A 21,656-nucleotide genomic window follows, 5' to 3' on the forward strand; every position below is an offset into this window, starting at 1 on the left:
ACACAGAACTAACAGTGCTGATTTCCTCTGGATCTTTTACAGTTCTCATATCAAGTGGGCCCATACAATGAACTATACTCTAACAGGGGTCTTACCAGATTCTAACATGCCCCCTCCTTTACATCCTTACTGAATGAATGAAAATCTACAGCCTGTTTCCACTCATTCGATTGGGTCAGGAATGGAATGAATGAAGCCCCATTTAGTGGCGAGGATAGGAATTGTGCTGGCTGCCGAAGCCTGTCGCACTCCTGTGGGGCAATGATCAATGAATGACAGATGGAATGAAATGATATTGGAGAGTGTTGCTGGAATGAAATATGACAGGGAAAACCGGAGTACCCGGAGAAAAACTTGTCCTGCCTCCGCTTTGTCCAGAACAAATTTCACATGGAGGGACCGGGATTTGAACCACAGAATCCAGCAGTGAGAGGCTGGTGCGCTGCCGCCTGAGCCATGGAGACTCTTCTTTTACATTCTTACTATAACCCCAAAATGTTCTCATAACCATATGAAGAGATCTGTAACCTTTATTTACAATCTTGTTAATGTGATTACCACAATGAAAACAGCTACTTATTTACAGTGTTCCCCGTGAAGTACTTTCATCCCATCAACACAATAATGAAAACTAAGAAGACTTTTCCTCCCATTTACCATGATACCATTGTCTTCTGTCCATCTCAAATCACAGTCAAAGCCTTTTTGCAGTCGCTCACAATCCTGTAACTTATTTACTACTCTATACAGCATAACATAAAGAAAACCTTATCTGTAATTCCAGTTCTTTACTCTTATCATTTATATATATCAGAAATCATAAAGGTCCAATAATATTGCCCAGCAGGACACTCCTTTTAATCATCACAGGATCAGATAATAATTCATCTACTCTAATTTTCTGAGTTCTATTTTCAGTTCATTGCTTATCAATCTGAGACACCATAAAGTGAAACATATATTTACCCAGATGTTGAAAGGCCCATGAAGAAGTCCATGGTTTGGATGGTACAGGATACTGAACTGTGGATACTGTGGCGATGAAAAAGCATTCTACCATTATCTATGTTCATTTTTTGTTTTTTTGTTTTTGCAAGTTGCTTTATGTCGCACCAATACAGACAGGTCTTATGGCGACGATGGGACAGGAAGGAGCTAGGAGTGAGAAGGAAGCGGCCGTGGCCTTAATTAGGTACAGCCCCAGCATTTGCCTGGTGTGAAAATGGGAAACCACAGAAAACCATCTTCAGGGCTGCCAACAGTGGGGTTCGAACCCACTATTTCCCGAATACTGGATACTGGCCGCAATTAAGCGACTGCAGCTATCGAGCTCGATTGTCTATGTTCTTGACCTGACTATACGCTATAAAGCAAACACAATCAACCAAGCTGAAAATGTTCATAAGGATTTTTTTTTTTTTTTTTTTAGTGAATGCTACACTACTTTTTCGAAGGAGAAATGTCACGGAAGTTACGGCAACAGAGACTTCGTTGTTCATGGCATTCTGCTCAGTGCCAGGGGAACAATTTATTGATTGGTGGCAAATGTACTGTTTAGTTTAGGGATAAATAAGACAAATCTTCGCTCTTTAGTGGAAAATACCATCACTGACTGTGGAGTGACTGTTCAACATCATATTTATACAGGGTGGTCATAAACAATGTGAACCGGATATATGAGGGTTAGAGAGTTGGTCATACTGGTGAGTAATTTGAAAAAGAATTATTTGTTATCTCACACCCTTGACATTTATCAGCCAATGAAGGTAAACAATCACATCGCTTCACGGGCAAATTCAAATGGGTTCTGTGAGGTGGTGTTGGTTAATATGCACGTGGCTTAAAACTTGCACCAATTGAAGAAAGCAATTTCACCAGGGGAGGGACCTCCGAGCTGACAGAATCGTACCATAGCAAGTTCCAGCCGCTTTTCTAGTTTCCAACTTTTGTATCTTATTGTAAATATGTTCCGAGCTGTCAGCGGAGAGATAGCGTGGAATGACATTAGTAGACGAATAAGTTTGAGTGGCGTCTTTAAAAGTAAGAAAGATCACAATATGAAGGTAAAGTTGGAATTCAAGAGGACAAATTGGGGCAAATATTCATTTATAGGAAGGGGAGTTAGGGATTGAAATAACTTACCAAGGGCGATGTTCCATAAATTTCCAATCTCATTGAAATCATTTAAGAAAAGGCTAGGAAAACAGCAGATAGGGAATCTGCTACCTGGGCGACTGCCCCAAATGCAGATCAGTATTGATTGATATTGATTGATTTATCATTTACCCATAAGCCAGGTTTTGCTGCCGTTTCCTCTAGTTCCACAAATAACTGCCTAATTTCTAATTCATTGTGGCCAATAAGAACAATATCATCTGCATATGCAAGGACTTTATGTTGTCTCCCCAATAAGATGCCAGCAGGTATAAGAGCTAATTTCCTGATAATCTTCTCCAGTGCAATGTTGAATCGAAGAGGAGATAGTGCATCCTCTTGTTTCAGACCAGTTTTATTCTGGAAGGTATTCTTTGTGAAGGTGACTGAAATACCCCGACTCAATCCGAGGTAATAAGTCTCCCGTTGGCAAACTGTATGGAATGTACAGAAAACAACAATACGGTTCAATCCAGGAAAAGAACTAAATACATCACCATATTATGTACTTATTTTATTTGTTTGTGTCAGTAGCATCATACAATAAAACAATTCCAACAAAGACAAATTATACATGTGCCACATATGGCAACATTTATGGTATCTTAGATGTGAAGCCTCCACCATATATAGAGTTAATTAGTTCTTTTGGGTTGAACCATGTTGTTGTTTTCTATACATTTCGTACAGTTTGCCGACATTTCGAATACATTGCAGACTCGAGACTGATTACCTCAGATCGAGTAGGGATATTTCAGTCGCCTTGACAAAAAATACAGCAATGTATTCAAAACATCGGCAAACTGTATGAAATATACAAGAAACAACAACATGGTTCAACCCCGAAGAAGAACTAAATAACATTTATGGTGTTGCCTACGGCCTTATCAAGAGATGAGCACTGGTATGGAGATAAGGAAGTTCATCCGATGGCATGCCATTTGATGTTTATCATGGCTGCATAAGGTGTGTCCTTCTTGCAAAAAACCACATTTTTTTTTAGATTGTTCTTGGATCCCCAATTCCAACTCGTAGCTTCTTCAAAGACTTCCCTATACGAAGGCTATGCTGAAAGCCATGAGCAACATTTTTTCTTTAGTAGTTCCATCGCTACCTTGTGATACCATCTGACAGTTTTCTGAACAGATGTATTATAGGATAGAGCTGACCAGATACAACACCAGGCTTTGCTTTGTTACAGTCAATAACTACGGATGGTTTAAAAACTTCCGTGCAATTCTTATCATGTTTTCCTAAAGATATGAATTCTAACTGGTCCTTAGTTAAGAGCATATACTGTAAACCTCTCGCTTGTCCATTCATTTCAGTGCTAGTATACCGTTCTGTGATTCCTTAGCAACCATTTCTCCTTTCTTGACTCTTTCTTTTAGACCTGGCAGAAGTCAAACTCAATTCTTCCGCAAGGTACCAACGAGGTGAGGGCATCTAGCTAGGAGTTTATTTGCCAGATCAACAGACATGTAGAAATTGTGTGCGAACAAAGTTGATCCCCTGTCTAAATAAGGATCCATAAGTTCCATCAGAACAGCTGTAACATGTGGTAGTCCAGGATAGGAACTTGTTAGAACTTGTCCCTTTGTTGCAGTACACTTTTGTGATGTAGGTATGGCTGTCTGTATCACACAGTTTGAATACCCTCACCCCATATTTATGAGCCTTATTTGGAATGAACTGGCAAAATATTTGCCTTCCCCCTGAAGGCAAATCATTCATCAATGATTAATGTTTCTTGTGGCTCATTTAGGTCCTTGAAATTCTTGTTGAGCTTCAGAACAAGAGGTACAACCTGTCATGTCCTCGGTTTGCTTCACTGTTGAAATGCCAGAAATGCAAAATCAGTAAGAATTTGTCCTGCTTCATTACATGACCCCAACATAGTTTTTAAACAGTTTGTTCTTTCTTGACCAGTAATTATGTAGTTTGGGAAACTGTGTTAAGCCCATCCACATCAATAAGCTTAAGAACTTTTTCATGTCAGCACAACTGATATCAGTCCACTGAGTGAATCTACTTCGCCTACTCAAAAGTTTCCCTTGCAACATGTTCCTTGCATTTTCATTGGTCTCATACACTATAATATTGATGATATCATCAGTAACTACAACATGATAGAAATCAACTGGTTGAGATTTAGCACTCAGAGGAAATTTTAAACTGGATCTATGTATGAATAAAAATTTTTTTTGCAAACCTCAGAAAGTTTCCCTAATTGTCACTGCCTGGTTATATGGCTGAATCATCGCAAGATGCAGCATCGGATTCTTCGCTATTGTCCCCACTAAACAAACTGCTGTCCAATTCCAACTCAGAAAAGGTGGCCTCACACTGCGAATCCAAAATGTCACCATCACTTGATTCAGTACTCAAACCCTTTTCAAGTTCTTCTTCTATCTCTCTATTGGTAATCATGGCTTAGTCGACAGAGGACCACATATAACATGAATTAAATTCTTGTTACAAAACTGTAAATTACAAGGAACTCGTTGAAAGGCATGTAAACCAAGAGCTCATAATACAGAGCACAGTGTTCCACAACAACAGAGCAAAAAGTGCTGTCACTCCTACAGGGGTGACACACTCTTTCTCTGCTGCCTTTCCAACCTAATAATCATATGTCACCCAATTGGGAAAAAAATAGTAAATTTGAACATAAATTATGTCTCTGATTATCATCTATGAATAATAATTTCGTGTGGCTATTTCTAGCCAAGTGCAGCCCTTGTAAAGCAGACCCTCCGATGAGGGTGGGCGGCATCTGCCATATGTAGATAACTGCATGTTATTGTGGTGGAGGATAAAGTTATGTGTGGTGTGTGAGTTGCAGGGATGTTGGGGACAGCACAAACACCCAGCCCCCGGGCCATTGAAATTAACCAATGAAGGTTAAAATCCCTGACTCGGGCAGGAATAGAACCCGGAACCCTCTGAACCAAAGGCCAGTACGCTGACCATTCAGCCAACGAGTCGGACATCTACAAATGAAATTACGCACATTCATAGCCGACTACAACCTGAAATATGTATGTCACATTTTCGCAGTTTAATGCGAAAAAAGCAAATGTACACGTCGATGTTAACGTGTTAAGGAAGGAATTCCTGCTGCTGAAATTCACCAAAGACTTAAGTGTGCTTATGGAGATCTGTGTAGGGTGCTAGTAGTGCTCAGAGATGTGTGAAACATTTTAAATATGGAAACATGAGCATCCAAGATCAGATGCATAGTGGGCGCCCTTGAAATGCCTTCACTGAACGCAATATGAGAAAAGCTGACGACATCATTACAGAAGACAGACATGTCTTGTGAGTGAAAGTGCGGCAAGACTTTCAATAGGACACAGTGCAGCAAAGTGCAGTGCAGGAAATTATTTGTGAGTTAGGCTATCGAAAAGTTTGTTCCCGCTGGGTCCCACGTTTACTCAGCACATATCACAAAGTTCAGAGACAATGAAATGAAGGAGATAATTTCTTGATGCATATTGTTATTGTTATGGGGGATGACAGCTGTTCCTCCATTATGAACCAAAAACAAAACAACAAAGCTTAGAATGGCACCATTTGAATTCGCCAACGAAAATAAATTTAAAAAATGTTATGGGCACCGTTTTCTGGGATGCACAGAGTGTCATTCTGGCTGAAATTCTTGAACCTGGGCAAACCATAACTGCTGTCCATTACGTTGAAATGCTTCACAAGCTTCGTCCTGCATTGCATGTAAGAACATTATCCTGCAACATGATAATGCCCACCCTCACAGTGCTTGTTTTGCCAGTGAGAACACTGAAAAATTTGGATGGGAAGTTATTCCACATCATCCCTACAGTCCCAACCTGGCACCCTTGAAGGGTTTTAGTCATGCTAAGTGAATTTTACAATTGTGGCTCATGAAGGGAATGATAGCGTTCCCAAAACATGTACCGCATGTCTGTCTGTTAGGTCATCAGCCCAGAGGCTGGTTGGATCCTCAAATACCACCACCAAATGTTATGCAGTTACAGGACAACCACAAAAAACAATGACAGCACCAAAATGAGCCGTATTAGGCAAGATGAGGAGTGAGGTTGTTTGCCATTGCTTTCCTCACTGGGTCAGACAGTGCTCTTGGAGCATGGCTTTGTTCTGGCCTATGCCAAGAGATGGATGCAAAAGTACGGTATCCATCAAGAAATGACAGCAGGCAGAATGTACCGCATATAATTATGTAAAGAATAAATGTGAGTTTATTCTTGTGAGTGTTGACAAGGCGGACCCATACAAAAGAATATACTGAACCCTCTGATTACCATCATTTTGGTTTTGTGAAGGAGCAAATGAGAAGCCAGCACTGTGAAATACAGGAGGACGTGAAAAGAGCAGTGCATCAGTGCCTTTGGCATGCTGGAACAGACTTCTACAGTCAAGAGATTTTCAAACTTCCACAACAGTGGGAAAAATGTGTCCAAGTAATGGAGACTATGTTGAAAACTAAACAGAAGTGTATAGTTTGAAATGCTTTATTCAATGTATTGAAAATTAAAATCTTTTTTTAAAATGTTGGTCACGACTTTCAGTATGGCCATCAGAGTTCACAATTTTTAATATCCATGTTGATTTCCCAGTTTCATGTGAGTCTGCACATAAGGCATCAGTGAGAAGGTCATCAAGGTGAGAGTTTGATCCATTCTTTCTTCAAACTAGTACATCCTGGAACCCAATGGATTGAATTCCCAATTTCATATTGGTCTGTTTGACTTTTAAACGATGCATAGTAACTTTTTAAGGATATCTCCCTTTCATAAGGCCCCACCAGCTTTCTTCCTTTTGTAACAACAAAGTATTACCACTGTCAGTAGTTTTATATCACAAAATTACGAGAGATTGTATGCATTACTATTGCCGTTTACCTATCAACAGTGAAATATTGTACGTACTTTTTTTAATAACTAGTATTAAGGACGGTGCGATCTGTTGAATGACAATCAGAACTTTTTTAACATCCCTTTTAAAAAATGTTTTTCTCATAATTCATAGGACAAATCTTAAACAAGCTTTTATGATTATCCAGTGTGAAAGTGTGTTACTGAACCTAAATTTTAGGAGGACTCACCTTAGAAAACTATGTAATCTTGATATTGTTTGTCACATTATTGTTTAAATGTAATGTACTTTTTTTAGTTCGCAAGTTTCTTTATATGTAGCTGAGGATGGTCAGATTTTCGCCAAAACTAGTACTACTTCTAAAGAGGTAGATTAAGAATTAATGTCTTACTTATAGTGTTGATCAGGTGGGAGTCCTTGTTTCAATATGGCCCTTGTAGTTCAAGAATTTTCATGGCCTGTATGTAGCCAAATAGACCTAATCTTTCTTCAGTTATCTCTAAGTGGCACTGATCTTTTCTTAGGATGGGGTATTAAGGCCAGTACCCTATACTTCTGACAAAACATATCATGGGGACCTTTTCATGTGGATGGGAATGTAGACTGACTTTGTCCAATCAGATGGTCACATACCAGTGTGCCAGACGTATCATCATGACATGCGAGCATTTCAGTGATAATATTGTCTTCAGCTGGAGCTTTGAAAGTTTACAATGATCAACAGATTTCAGATTCAAGATTAGATTTTTTTTTGCTATTTTCTTTACGTTTCACCAACACAGATAGGTCTTATGGCGACAATGGGATAGGAAAGGGCTAGAACTGGGAAGGAAGTGGTCGTGGCCTTAATTAATGCACAGCCCCCACATTTGCCCGGTGTAAAAATGGGAAACCACAGACAACCACCCTCAGGGCTGTCGACAGTAGGGTTCAAACCCACTATCTCCCGGATGCAAGCTCACAAATGTGCGCCCCTAACCACACGGTCAATTCGCCTGGTAAGTTTAGATTTACAAGAAACATAGGTATATGCACAGTTGTACTATGGGTAAGATGATTCATGATTATGGTAGACAGCAGACTCCAGACTTTTCTCACAAGCAATGTGAGTAGATAAATTCAAGGAAGATATTCTGTGACTCATGCTGGATTCTGGGAACCTAGGTGCTTGTATATCTCTTAAAATACACGAGACCTGTGATTCACATTGCACTAGGTGTCTATGGTTACTGTTCTGAGAACAGAACCATGATTTGAAGTCTTTGAAGGAAACTGAACTGAGGCTTAAAAGAGTTCCATACACTAACAGAACTACATTTCAGAAAATATTTCAACAATTATTTGAGGGATTTTCTTGAAATTTGTTGCCCATATAGAGCCAAACTTCTCTTCTGTGGACACCATCGGTTCCATGGAAAAATGTCCTTAAGAGAGGTGTCCGCTAAAACAAGGTTGTAAAATATAATCAAACATTTTAACGGCAAAGAACATCCATGTTAAATATAAGCATACATCTTTATTTTGATTTTTCTAAATTATTTCTAACTATTACAGGTGATTTTACAGCCTCTATATTCATTACAGTTTTGGGAAGAATCATTCAGCTGGCTGTATAAATTTAGCACATTTTTCTTTATTGCAATATTCTCAAAAAGGATATAACGATCCAGCATGATGCACAAATTCTTTATCCAATTAACCTCAACTTTCAGGTTATTTGCGATTTCTCACGCTGTTTCTTGTGACAGTGGCCCACTTACTCATAGTTTCTTTGCTCAAACACATTTGAACCGCAATGTTCACTTCTGAAAAACTGACTCCTGATTTCTTTTCATTCTCATTGGTAGTATAACAGTCACAATAATACACTGGGATTTTCCACCTAATGTCCGGCTCCATGGCTAAATGGTTAGCATGCTGGCCTTTGGTCACAGGGGTCCCGGGTTCGATTCCCGGTAGGGTCGGGAATTTTAACCATACTTGGTTAATTTCGCTGGCGCAGGGACTGGGTGTATGTGACATCTTCATCATCATTTCATCCTCATCATGACGCGCAGGTCGCCTACGGGAGTCAAATTGAAAGACCTGCACCTGGCGAGCCGAACAGGTCCTCGGACACTCCCGGCACTAAAAGCCATATGCCATTTCATTTCCACATAATTTTTTCATTCCTCGACTCGTATTTTCCTCTCACACACTTAACCTTTCAAGCGGTAATGACAGAATAAATCGTTGTAGCCCCATGGCTTTCTAAGTGGCCATGACAGAATAATCTGTCATCACATTGTAAATGTCTTTTGGCGATGGGTATGATGACTTATTCCATCATAGGATCCAAGATCGCTTTCCTTTTTGCGTATATGTTAGTTTCGAGCTTTGACTACAGCAGCACTCTCCTCAAACCACGTGACTGGCATAATGCTTCTGTTCCGCACCCAGCTGGCAGCCAGCCAGTACCAGCCGCCAAGCTGCTGAGCGAGGTAGATACGCATTATGGCAGGTGCAAGCGGAGCTTCAAAACATCTGCGAGAAGAAGAAATGTTTGATTTATTACACTGTGACAATTCGGAGAGTGATGTGTCATCTGATAGTGAGACTCATGTTGAAATGTCAGGAGATAGCGAGTGCACTGGTGAAAGCGACTCAAGTGAACGTGACGGTAGTAATAGCGGTGATATACAGCTCGGTGTATGGAAAAAGATAGGATCTGAACGGCCAAGATTTACTTTCTCGGCACAACCTGGACTAAATGTACAAACTGAAGACATAAATAATCTGCTAGAATATTTTCAATTGTTTTTCACACCTGAATTAGCAGAACTAATAAACAGAGAAACCAAGCAGTATGCTCGGACTGACATGAATAAAGATGAAATTATGACTTTACTTGCACTCTTTCTCTTGCAAGGCATTCATTAGCTACCTGACAACAAGAGCTACTTTTCTAGTAGACAGATATTAGAGACCCTAATATTTTTGGAGCTGTTCTCTGAAAGATTTCATCTCCTCAAATTCTTACACTTTGTCAATAACGAAGCATACAATGGAGCCACATGTGATCCGAAGAAACTCTACAAATTGAAAGCTATTCTTGACCACTCGAATAGCAGATTCCGAAGTGTGTACTCCCCCAAAAGCGATGTGTCTGTAGATGAGTCTCATATGTTATTGTAGGTTTCCTGTTGCTTTCCTCACTGAGCCAGATTCTCTTTCCTTGTCCTTGGCACTGTAATAATTTTAATAACTTGAAAGTGAGACCGAGTTTTTTTAATCTGATGAAAATACCTGACCGATTAAAAGTATCTCACCATAAGTTCCTGTTGCTTTTCTCAGCGAGCCAGATGCCTCGCCCTTTGTACTATGATCATTTTTGACAGCTTGATACATATTCTGTACTTTTTGAATCGGATAAACATATTGAACTACACAAGAGTATCTCACTATATGCTACTCCCCAGTACCTAATGGAAAACGTGCCACTGTGTTGGTAGCCACTCAAAAGAAATGTACCACTTGAAAGGTTAAAATGTCTTTTTTATTCTTCAAAATTGTGTTTTCTTGCAGTTTAATTTTTCAGGGAGCTTTTCTCACTGACAGTCCTTTTGAATTTTGTCTTTTTTTGTCTCGAGGTCTAAACACACACTCGCCCCTCTTACTCGTGTTTACTGGGTGATAGAAATGCTGTGGTAAGTGATTTTTTTAAATACAATGTTTATATAAGACCACTGATAGAATTAAACCCGACCTCGTGGTCTAGGGGTAGCGTGCCTGCCTCTTACCCGGAGGCCCCGGGTTCGATCCCCGGCGAGGTCAGGGATTTTTACCTGGACCTGAGGGCTGGTTCGAGGTCCACTCAGCCTATGTGATTAGAATTGAGGAGCTATCTGATGGTGAGATGGCAGCCCCGGTCTAGAAAGCCAAGAATAACGGCCGAGAGGATTCGTTGCGCTGACCTCGCTTGGTAGGCCAAGGCCCTTCAAGGGCTGTGGTGTCATGGGGTTTGGTTTGGTTTGATAGAATTAAAGTTAGCAGAGGAACAATACGGATTCCGGAAAGGCAGATCAACAGTTGATCTAATATTTGGACTGTGTCAGCTAATGGAGAAGTATTATGAACATAATAAGGTCCTTTGGCTGGCCTTCCTGGATATCAAAAAGCCTTTGATACTGTAAGCAGGGACAAAGTCTGGGAAGTTTTGAGAAACAGTGGAATCAATAATGTCATAATAAAACAAATTGAGAATTTATATGAAGACATCAGTGGTTGAGTCAAAACACCATCAGGAATGATGGAACCCTTTAGAATAACTACAGGCCTAAGACAAGGTGGAGTTCTGTCACCTCTTCTCTTCATTACTGTGATGAATAAGACTTAACAACAAGTATGCCAAAACGTTGGTGACAACAAAATGAAAGTCATGATATTTGCTGATGACATCTGTATATGAAGAGATTCCAAGGAGGAACTTCAGGATCAGATCAATGCATGGACAGTAACAGATAAAGGGTACGGCCTAAGATTCAGTCAGGAAAAATATGGTTATGCAGAGAAATGGACAACCTGAAGGTTGCATTGAAATAGAGGGTAAACAACTCAAGATGTCCAACAAATTCAAATATCTAGGTAGCATGATATCAGCAACAGGCTCCATTGAAGAGGAACTTACCAGCAGGATTCAATTTAGAGTTAAAAATTTCATCTTGGGTCCATATTCAACTGAGAATAACAAAGTTTTGGAAGGAACTTATTAGGTCCACCTTTTTCAATAGAATACAATTTGTTGTTTCGATTAAATTACAACAATTATTTATTCAGTACTAGTTTCAACGCTGTTTGGCATCATCTTCAGTCGAACCTAGATCATAGAAATGGGCAATCATATAAAAATTACACTTACACAATTCAGAATACTTTATAACATTACACTTAAAATAATTCCTGAATAAAATGACTAGATTGACAATGTTTATCTTCTTTTAGCAAGTTTAAGACTTGCGGGTTGTGTACAATAAGTTAAGAAGACACAGGTGGGTGTGCTATTTACCAACTGATGAGCCCAACTTAGCACACTGGGGCGAAATGCTGGCAACCAGGAATGAGTTAGCTGGAAAATTTATAATGTCCAATAACGGACCATTTATATTTGTATAATAAATTTACTCATTCGGAACAAATATTTCAGGTTCCCTATGGGAATCATCTTTATTACCTGGGGTTAGTCAGCAGTGTCATGTGAAAAAGGGACAAAAAGGCATACTGTCCTAGGTAAAGCTGCAATGGTTAAATTCAGTAAGATTTGGTACAACGGGTGACATCAAAAGCTATGAAGATGCACTCGGTTGAATCCCTAGTGTTCTCGGTGTTTTTGTATGGCTGCAAGATATAGACAGTGAAAGCTAATGACAAAATTTGAATCAATTCCTTTGAGATGTGGTGTTGGCAGAGAATGCTATGTATGCCCTGGACAGAAAAAAGAACAACTGCCTCAATTATAGATGAACAGAACATCAAAAATCATCTACCTTCCCAAGTGAGTGAGTGAGTGTTACCTTCACTTCCTTTGCCACATTTTCAGAAGAAAAGGACAGAATTTGGGAAAGGCCAGTTTGCAAGGCGAAGTTGAAGGCAATAGACTGTGAGGAAGAACAGTATGTAGATGGTTAGATCAAGTAAGGAAGATAACTGGCCTACCTCTTCCGATTACATTAAGAAAAGCTGAAGACCCCTCTGGATGGAGATGTTTCATCAAAGATGCATCACCAAAATTATATGAGCTCACGACGCTCGGCAATGAGCAGTATAACAAATGGTGATTCATAAACACTAGAAAAGTTAGCAATTTTGAAATTTTTTGCTTCTGGCAGGTAAAGGTAATGGTACTGCCACCTTATCATTAACAAAGATAGCAAAATTCATTGCAAAAATCCAAGATTGTTACATTACAAAAAGAGAAAGATTTATTTTCATCACTAATACAGGGAAAAAAGTTGCTAAATGTCTATTTTAACATGAGAGAACTAAAAAGTATTTAATGGGTGCTAGATACATTGACAAATTCATTAAAATGGTAACTGCACATTGTCTACATCCTGCTTGTCGTATTCTGTACTCTACTGGTTGAAATATAATGCAGTTTTGACTTGTTCTTGTTATATGCTGCACTCTAATGGATGAAAGTAAAGCATTGCATGAGGCATCCACTGGCACTCTCTCAGCCCTTTTGTACAGTGTCTTATGCTTGGAGGTAGTGGGTGGGAGATCTAATACACACACATTCAGACAAGCACCACCAGAGCACGTGTTGGTTTGTGTGCTCGTTAAAATAGAGCCAGAATAAGATATGCGTACATTTTCTTGAAATTTAAATTTAATAAAAACTGTTCTCATATTCTTTATTACATGGGTGCTGCCATGATATACTGGCAGTATGTCACAAACCATCCCTGGCTTCTTTATTTAATAGGACTAACTGCTCAGGCAATGTAATCACTTTTAATGGGTTCAGACTCATAGATGTTGTGATTTTAACTAGTTTTAAAAACTATCTGCGCTCCAAAGATGCTAGCCTATAATAACCTATTACCTTCTGGAATAAATCTTCTTCCTAATTGTGAAAGAATTACTGAAACGGATTGAGTACCGGTAGTTTCCAAGATTATTCTACATATACAAACAAACTTCCTCTTTTTTAAAAATATTGTTACTGTCTCATTAGACCATGTTTGTTTATTTTTCCAACCATGTTTAAGTATCCTTGCCCACATGTCCTTCATTCTCTTAATATGAGTGTTTCTTGTGTCCCCTGACCAGGGAAGTCATTTCACTGGTTTGACCTCATCTTCAGGTACCCTCCAATCCTGGATTTTTCTTTAAAGACGAGTCTGTCTAGAATATCTTGTTCCATTATCCCACTCAGCCTCAAATCATCAGCCACTCTTTTGTGCCATCTGGGTTTACCTTTGAGATTCTAAACTTGTGTTAGGATCTGTTTTGTCAGTCTGCTGTCAGACACATGGAACACACAATCGAAGAAAGTAAGCCTCCTTTCCCTGATGATATCAATTACTTTGCCCTCCTTGTTATGCACTTCTTCATTTATTCTGAGCTTCCAAGTTCCTTCCTTTTTAATGGATCTTCATTTTTCTCCCTATCTTTTATTCTAGTTTCTCAAGTTCTCATTTTGAGGATTTATTTCTCAAGCTGTGTTTCTGATGCTTATAAAACATCTGGTGTTACAACTGTCTGGTAGTGTTGGACTTTAGCTCCCCATGATAATGCTCTCTTATTGTATATCTCAAGAGTCTTCATGTATGCTGCCTTCGTTTTCATTAATGTTGCCTCCATATCCTGTTTTTCATTGTTCTTCATATCTAACCACTCTCCTAAATATCTGAAAGCTTCAACCTTTTGAGCATTGCCCTGTGTTGTTTTTGTCTTAAATGGACTGTCCTCAATGTTGGCTATACATTTTGTTTTTTCAATTGAGACTCTGAGACCAATTTTGCCTAACTGATGATAAAGTTTCTCGATCTGCTGCTCAGTTGTTTCAACGGATAGTGCTAGGATTGCAAGATAATCTGCAAAAGCCAGGCAATCCCCTATATGAAGTTTAATTTTAGATCCCTTAAAACTGAGTCCACTTTGAACTTCTTTTCCTTTGAGGGCTTTTCTCCATTCCCTGATGACCTTTCCTAAGGCACAATTAAAAAAAATAGGTGATAAACCATTCCCTTGTCAGATTTCAGTTTCGATATCAAAGGGTTCTGAAATTTCACCTAGAAACTTAACCTTTGATTTGGTGTTAGTATGTATATATTTAGGTCTTAGTGTCACCAGGGTGACCTGCAATAGGATGGAGTACACCATACAGCCAGCAACTCAACACCAAGTATGGGGCGGTGGTAAATAAGCCACCTCTCTGAAGGTGGTTAATGGCTTTAGGCAAAGGAGCCACTTAAGGTGGGTGCTGGTCCCCCAGCGGAAGTAATTCACTGAAATCCAGCAGGCAGCATCTGTTCTGCAGGCTGAGGGTGGCCCTACTGACACCAGGCAGTTAAAAATGCTTTTGGGCGTGGCCAGTCCCCAGTGAAATGAAATGGCGTATGGCTTTTAGTGCCGGGAGTGTCCAAGGACATGTTCGGCTCGCCAGATGCAGGTCTTTTGATTGGACGCCCGAAGGTGACCTGCGCGCCGTGATGAGGATGAAATGATGATGAAGACGACACATACATCCACTCCCCGTGCCAGCAAAATTAACCAATCATGGTTAAAATTCCCGACCCTGCCGGGAATCAAACCCGGGACCCCTTTGACCAAAGGTCAGCACGCTAACCATATAGCCATGGAGCGGACCTAGAAGCGATGATTGTGCAACATGGGAAACCAGTGAATATATCGTTGAATACAGTCATAATTGTTGCAACAGCTAGCTTGGAAACCCGGAGTACAGTGAAGTTGTGTATGCTGAAGACTGTAATTCATCAATGTGGATGAACATGCGAGATCGCATTTGCTCTATATTGGCTTCAAAATCACTGTAACTACATACTTCGTCTATATCATCATTGTTCGACTTGTTCGATATATCGTCCAGACTATCTGCACTAAGTCTTTTACTGCTCGATTTACTCGTAACAACTTAAAAAAAGAAAAAGAAACTCAGAGCACTGCACACTTACATAAAATATTCGTGCGCAGGATAGGCAATCACTTTGTCACCCTACAAAGCACTCTTTTTGTATCCATATGGGGTCACGCCAAAACAGGAATTGAGGAATGGAAGGTGGACTACGCATGTATATAAATAGACGACCAGCAGATGGCAGGAAGAGACTTTATACATCTTCGAAACACATACTTACTGCGTATCCAAATGGGTTCGCACCGTCCTCGATTTAGAGCAAACGTACGACCCAATATGGGTACGCGAAGTTCAAAAACTTGACTACTCTCACGTACCCATATGGGGTCGCATGGCACTCAACGTGTTAAAGCAGACAATAATGTCTCATAAGTTCCTTGTCCTTATTTATTACAATGCTAAACCATATAATCCAATAATTAATTTTGTGCTTATTCCAGATTTCACTCTTCCTGTAAATAAATCTGAATTTTTTCCTGCAAAAAATTAGGGGAGTTATGACTGAATTTTGAAACTTCTTCAGTTTTGATTCAATTTTTACCAAATGTAGGTTTCACATTTAGGCACAAATAAACACGTTTTACCAATATAGAGATAAGTAAATGTATTGGTTCAAACTTTTTTTTTTTTCAGTTTTCTCTTATACAGTACTAGCAATATACCCGTGCTTTGCTACGGTTTTAAATTGAAAGTTATCTTTCGAAATTTTAAATTATGACAAGTCCACTGTTGGATAGCCTATAAAATACAACCTCAGTTCGTAGTCAAACAGTTTTGGTGGAATGATTATTTATTTATGGACCTAACATTCATTTGTGCACCATACAAATGGAATGTTTTAAAAACCCTTTGTTATTTAACATCTCAGCCGTAGATGTGACCAACCTGTGAAATTTTGCCTTTGTACATAGAACAATAATGAAGTAATGTTTTGTTTTAGAGGTAGAATTTGTTAAAGATATTTCCTATTTAACATCTAGGACATAGAAAATGTTAAGTTCGTACATGGAAGGTTTTTGGAAAAATTAATAATATGCCAATCCACATCTAAACTCCTTAGGGGAGAAACATTGTTAAGCCACACTGAGTGGCTCAGGTTGACAGGTTCGATCCTGGCTTAATCCGGTGGTATTTGAAGGTGCTCAAATATGTCAGCCCCATGTCAGTAGATTTACCAACATATTAAAAAAAAACTCCTGCAGGACAAAATTCTGGCACCTCGGCATCTCTGATAACCATCAAAGTAGTTAGTGGGATAAAACCAATAACATCATCATTATTATTAAAAACATTTTGAAATACATCAAATATGACACCTAGGACATAAAAGAATAACCTTCTTATAAAATTACAACTTCGTACGTCAAACGGTTTTGGAGGGATGAATAATTTTGTTTCCATTTCATCCCTTATTTCATCCCTTAGGGGTGGAATGTTTTAAAATATTTCGTATTTTGAATCTGTATGTATGTTGGGTATTCAGCCCGAAGGCTGGTTTGATCTTCTGCAGCTCCACCAACAGCTGTCATAAATAGCCTAGGCGTCACTGAAGAGGTGTACTAGGCAAATGAGGAGTGAGGTAGTTTCCTGTTGCTTTCCTCACTGAGCCAGCCGTTGTTGTTATTACATATCAGTCTGCCAAGCCCACTGAAATGAATGCACCAACCGACCCTATGAGTGATATTTTCACACCATTCATAACAGGGACTGACTGCATTAAGGAATGGTATTACTAGCATCACTCATACCTCAGTCACTTTTATATTGTCAAAGCCAAGGTTGAGAATGAGACAGGTCAAGGATTTTAAAACATATACCGTCATTTAGAATTTTGTCTTCATACGTTAAACAGTTTCGGAGGAATGAGTATTTTTGTTTTCAAGTCTCAACCCCCATTTAACACCTTTAGGGATTTTTATTTTTCACACCACGTAAATGCTGGGGCTATACCTTAATTAAGACGATGGATCCCAACCCTTTCTTATCCCATCCTTGCCATAAGAGCTGCCTGTGTCGGTGTGATGTAAAGCAAATTGTATTTTTAAAAATTGATCAAACCTTCTGTTATTTAACACCTATGATATAATTTGTAATAGCGTGCTCTTTTGTCTTATTATTTGATTCACTTTTAGGCATAATATTCACACATTAAATCCGTCAAAAACAAAAATATCCCTCGATGATCGCCCCCTTGCTCAGTATTTACATTAGCAACTCGCAGTGCTAGCCTGCACGGTAACTGAGGGAAGTCCGCTAGAGCGCTCTGAACCTCATGACTTGCATGTTCCCCATCAGCTGAGAAAGAAGGAAAAGATATTTTAGTCCCCAGTAATAATAGTCTATATGAATCATCAAAACGAATCAGAACGAAGAGGTAAGGAGAACCCCAGAAGCAATGCACATCTCTTGTCTCTCTAGGGAGATGCGAGAACTGGATGGAGGTCAATGATCCACTGCCTAATCCAGGAACTCTGTGGGTGAGGGGGATAGAAAGAGAAAAAGAAATACAAGGGTGAATCAAATCTCCTCCTCCTCCTTCCCAGCATTTTCCCGCTGGTGCAGGGTCCGCTGTTCTAAACTTGGAACAACATTTTGCACGGTCTTTGGCATCATGTGGTCTTAATTCCAGAGTCTTCATATCAACATTCACTGTGTCATACCACTGCTTCTTTGGATGTCTACATGGCCCTTGCCCATTAATTTCAAAGGTGTGGGTGAAATTCTCAACTGTTCCAGGTGCACCACACAGGACGTGACCATACCATTGGAGACATTTTCCCGTGCCTTCTCAGTGATGGGTGCAATGCCCATTTGCTGGTGGGTGATATCATTTTTAACATGATGCAGGAGTGTGATGCCCATCGACCAACGGAGCATACACATTTCCATAGTGTGTAATTGGCGCACTGTAGCTTTGTGAACTGGTCAACATTCAACACTGTACAAAGCAACAGGATGTACTATCATGCAGTATATTTTTTATTTCAGATGTAGTGGCATCCTTCTGTCGCAGAGTATGCCTGTGAATCAAATATAAACCGGAATTATTTTTTAAAATTTTATTGAATCCACCAACAAATACAAAACAACTACCTCATTTTTCAACCTAGTCTCCTGAATTTGACACACATTTTTTCCATTGAACTGGCAACTTTTTGATGCTGTTTTCAAAGAAAGAAGAAGAACGTGTGTGCAGCCAGTTGTGCACATACCCCTCTACCGCTTCATTGTCATGAAATCGCTTTCCTCCCAGTTCTTCTTTTAGCGGTCCAAACAAATATGGCAATCTGGACTGTAAGGAGGATGTTCTAGAGCTGTACAATGCATTTCCTCCAGTTTTTCCCATGTTATGACAGCACTGTGTGGCTTTGCATTGTCAAGTAGAAGGAACCCACCTGGCAGACAATTTCCAAAGGTTGAGTTTATCGTTGATGATGACTTGAACACTTCCAAAACTTATTCCTACGAGTGAAACAGTTTCAGACATTTTTATGCACTGATCTCCTTCAATAAGGTCATGTACAGCACAAATGTTGTCTGCAGTTATGCTTGTGTCATTCATACACCGGAGTCTTTGAAAGGGCTGCTTCTCCAAACTGTGCATGGAGCTTTCTCAATATTCTGAAGTTTTGGCACTTTCTTTCACCAGAAACTTGGTGATGATGATGATGCGCTCCACAATGGACATGTGTACCTCTTGTTTGTTAATGGTGCATTGAAGCGAGTGGTCACTCTGCAGTGTGTGACATATCAAGACCTCTACTTAGACATCTCCACCAATATCCTCTCAAAGTCCCACCAATTTTGGTTCACTACCAGAGCCGCTAATTTTAAATTCCGGTTTATATTTGATGCACATCATATTTACGTATTATGAGTTTCAGCATTGATTTTCTCTTAATATCTATTTGTATATTGAGTACTCGGTCAAAAGGCTGGTTGGATCCTCAACGGTTCTGCCATCAGTTGTCAAAGATCACCTACGAGTAACTAAAGAGATTGTACAAGGGAAATGAGGATTTAGGTAGTTTTCCATTGCTTTTCCCACCAAGCCAGAAGTTGCTGCTCATACATATCAGTCTGTTAAGCCCATTGAAATGAGCGCACTAACCAACCTTATGAGTGACATTTTCACACTACTCGTAACAGAGACTTGCTGCATAAGGAATGGTATTACTAGCATCCTTAAAAAAAAAGCCAAGGATGAGAATGAGACAGATCAATGAATGTAACAAATTTGTTACAGCTAATACCAGAAGAGATAGTGCACTGTAAACACCAGGTCTCACTGGCGAAGGCATAATCTTTATTTATGGTTATCAAAACGTAGCATCTAATTGGGTCCAAAATTCATTGTGGTGATTGTACTTTATTTTTATGTACATATAAGATGCCCACATAGTTTTAGGCACCTACAACTGGCACTGATCCCAGAATAGCCCCACAATGAGAAAACAAAAACATGCATACATGCTTTAGTGTATGGTTCTGATGACCAGCAATCTCAATCCTATAATCTGAATCTAGGACAAAAACTAAAAATGAAATTGGAATGCCTCTTATGGTTTGATTTTGCGTCTTGTAATTGGAGAGACTTATCTTGGAAACAAATGAAATCTCAAAATGACAAAACCCTTGTGGATCTAGTTTGTACACCCCTTAGAATGACTCACCTTCCTGGTAGGTATATAACGGTGATAGCTATCCAACTCCCTGTTACTTCTGGAGGGAAGCTCTTGGTGATAGTACTGTTAAACCAACGATTACCTCTATAAGAAGAGTGGTATTCAGCAGCAATGTAAGTAGTTTATAAATACAGGATAATGGCCACCAGAGAGAGTGTAAAGAATTTATACTTATAATAATCATCTTTTCTTGGAGTTCTTACCCCCTACTTCAATAGAAACTGAACAGCTGTTGCTTGTAACCCCACTAAAGAGGTTATTCAAGATGAAAGTAGTGAATAAGTGAATATACATATTACGTGACACCTTATATTAAGGCATTTCCTTTTCTAAAATTGGACCTTGTAATGCCCTCTGAAGAAATTTTTATATTCTGTGAGTGAAAGCTTAGTACCTCAACTATTTGCTGTATGTTAATGATGACAATGTCCACATGAGTGTATTGTACATTAGGTATATGTGTTTGCAGTGTACCTCCCTCTCCCTGGCTTCTGAAATATATAGGGAAAGGGGAAAATCGACAGGAAAGAGGATACACTCAATTTTTCCCTTGTAAACTGAAAACCGTCAATATGTAATGATTTTAATATCTTGTAAAGGAAAGAAAGAAGTTGTATAATCTAGAATTGTTTTCAATTGTATAGAAGTTCAATGCACAAATACTGATGAATATTTGTAATCTGTATATATAAAATCAGAGTGTTGTCTGTACATTGCTCAGAATTTAAAAAGAATGGTATTTTTGTATCGGTCTTATCAACAGAAACAACAAAATGCACTTCTTAATTTTCCGTCTTTCTGTCCATATGTATGTACGGGCATCACGAGAAAATGGCTGAAGAGAATTTAATGTAAATCGGTATGTAAACTCGGATAATGATGCACTACAATCTAGGTTATAAATAATTTTATTTACACTGAGTGAAATAGTAGTTTAGGGGAAGACCTAAAATTTAACTCTCAAATATCTATGTTATTAACTGCCTTATAGATAAATACTACATAACTAAAGGTATACAGAATTAAATTTCCAGTTATTTATGTATGATACATTTTTACAGTACTGGCTATGATAACAGAGATATTCATGAATTCTGATATTTTTTGTTTAAGTCCATATCAATGCCGAACCACGAGAAAATGGTTGAACAGAATTTAATGAAAACTGGTATGTAATGTCTGTGAATAAGGTGCTACAGTCTAGGTTAAAAATAATTTTTATTCACGCTGGATGAAGTGGTTGTTTAGGGGAAGGTGCCTAAACACTAATTTCTTAAATACCTATGTTATTGGTCCCATCG

Source organism: Anabrus simplex, chromosome 6 (genome assembly GCF_040414725.1).
Source record: "Anabrus simplex isolate iqAnaSimp1 chromosome 6, ASM4041472v1, whole genome shotgun sequence".
Lineage (NCBI taxonomy): Eukaryota > Metazoa > Arthropoda > Insecta > Orthoptera > Tettigoniidae > Anabrus > Anabrus simplex.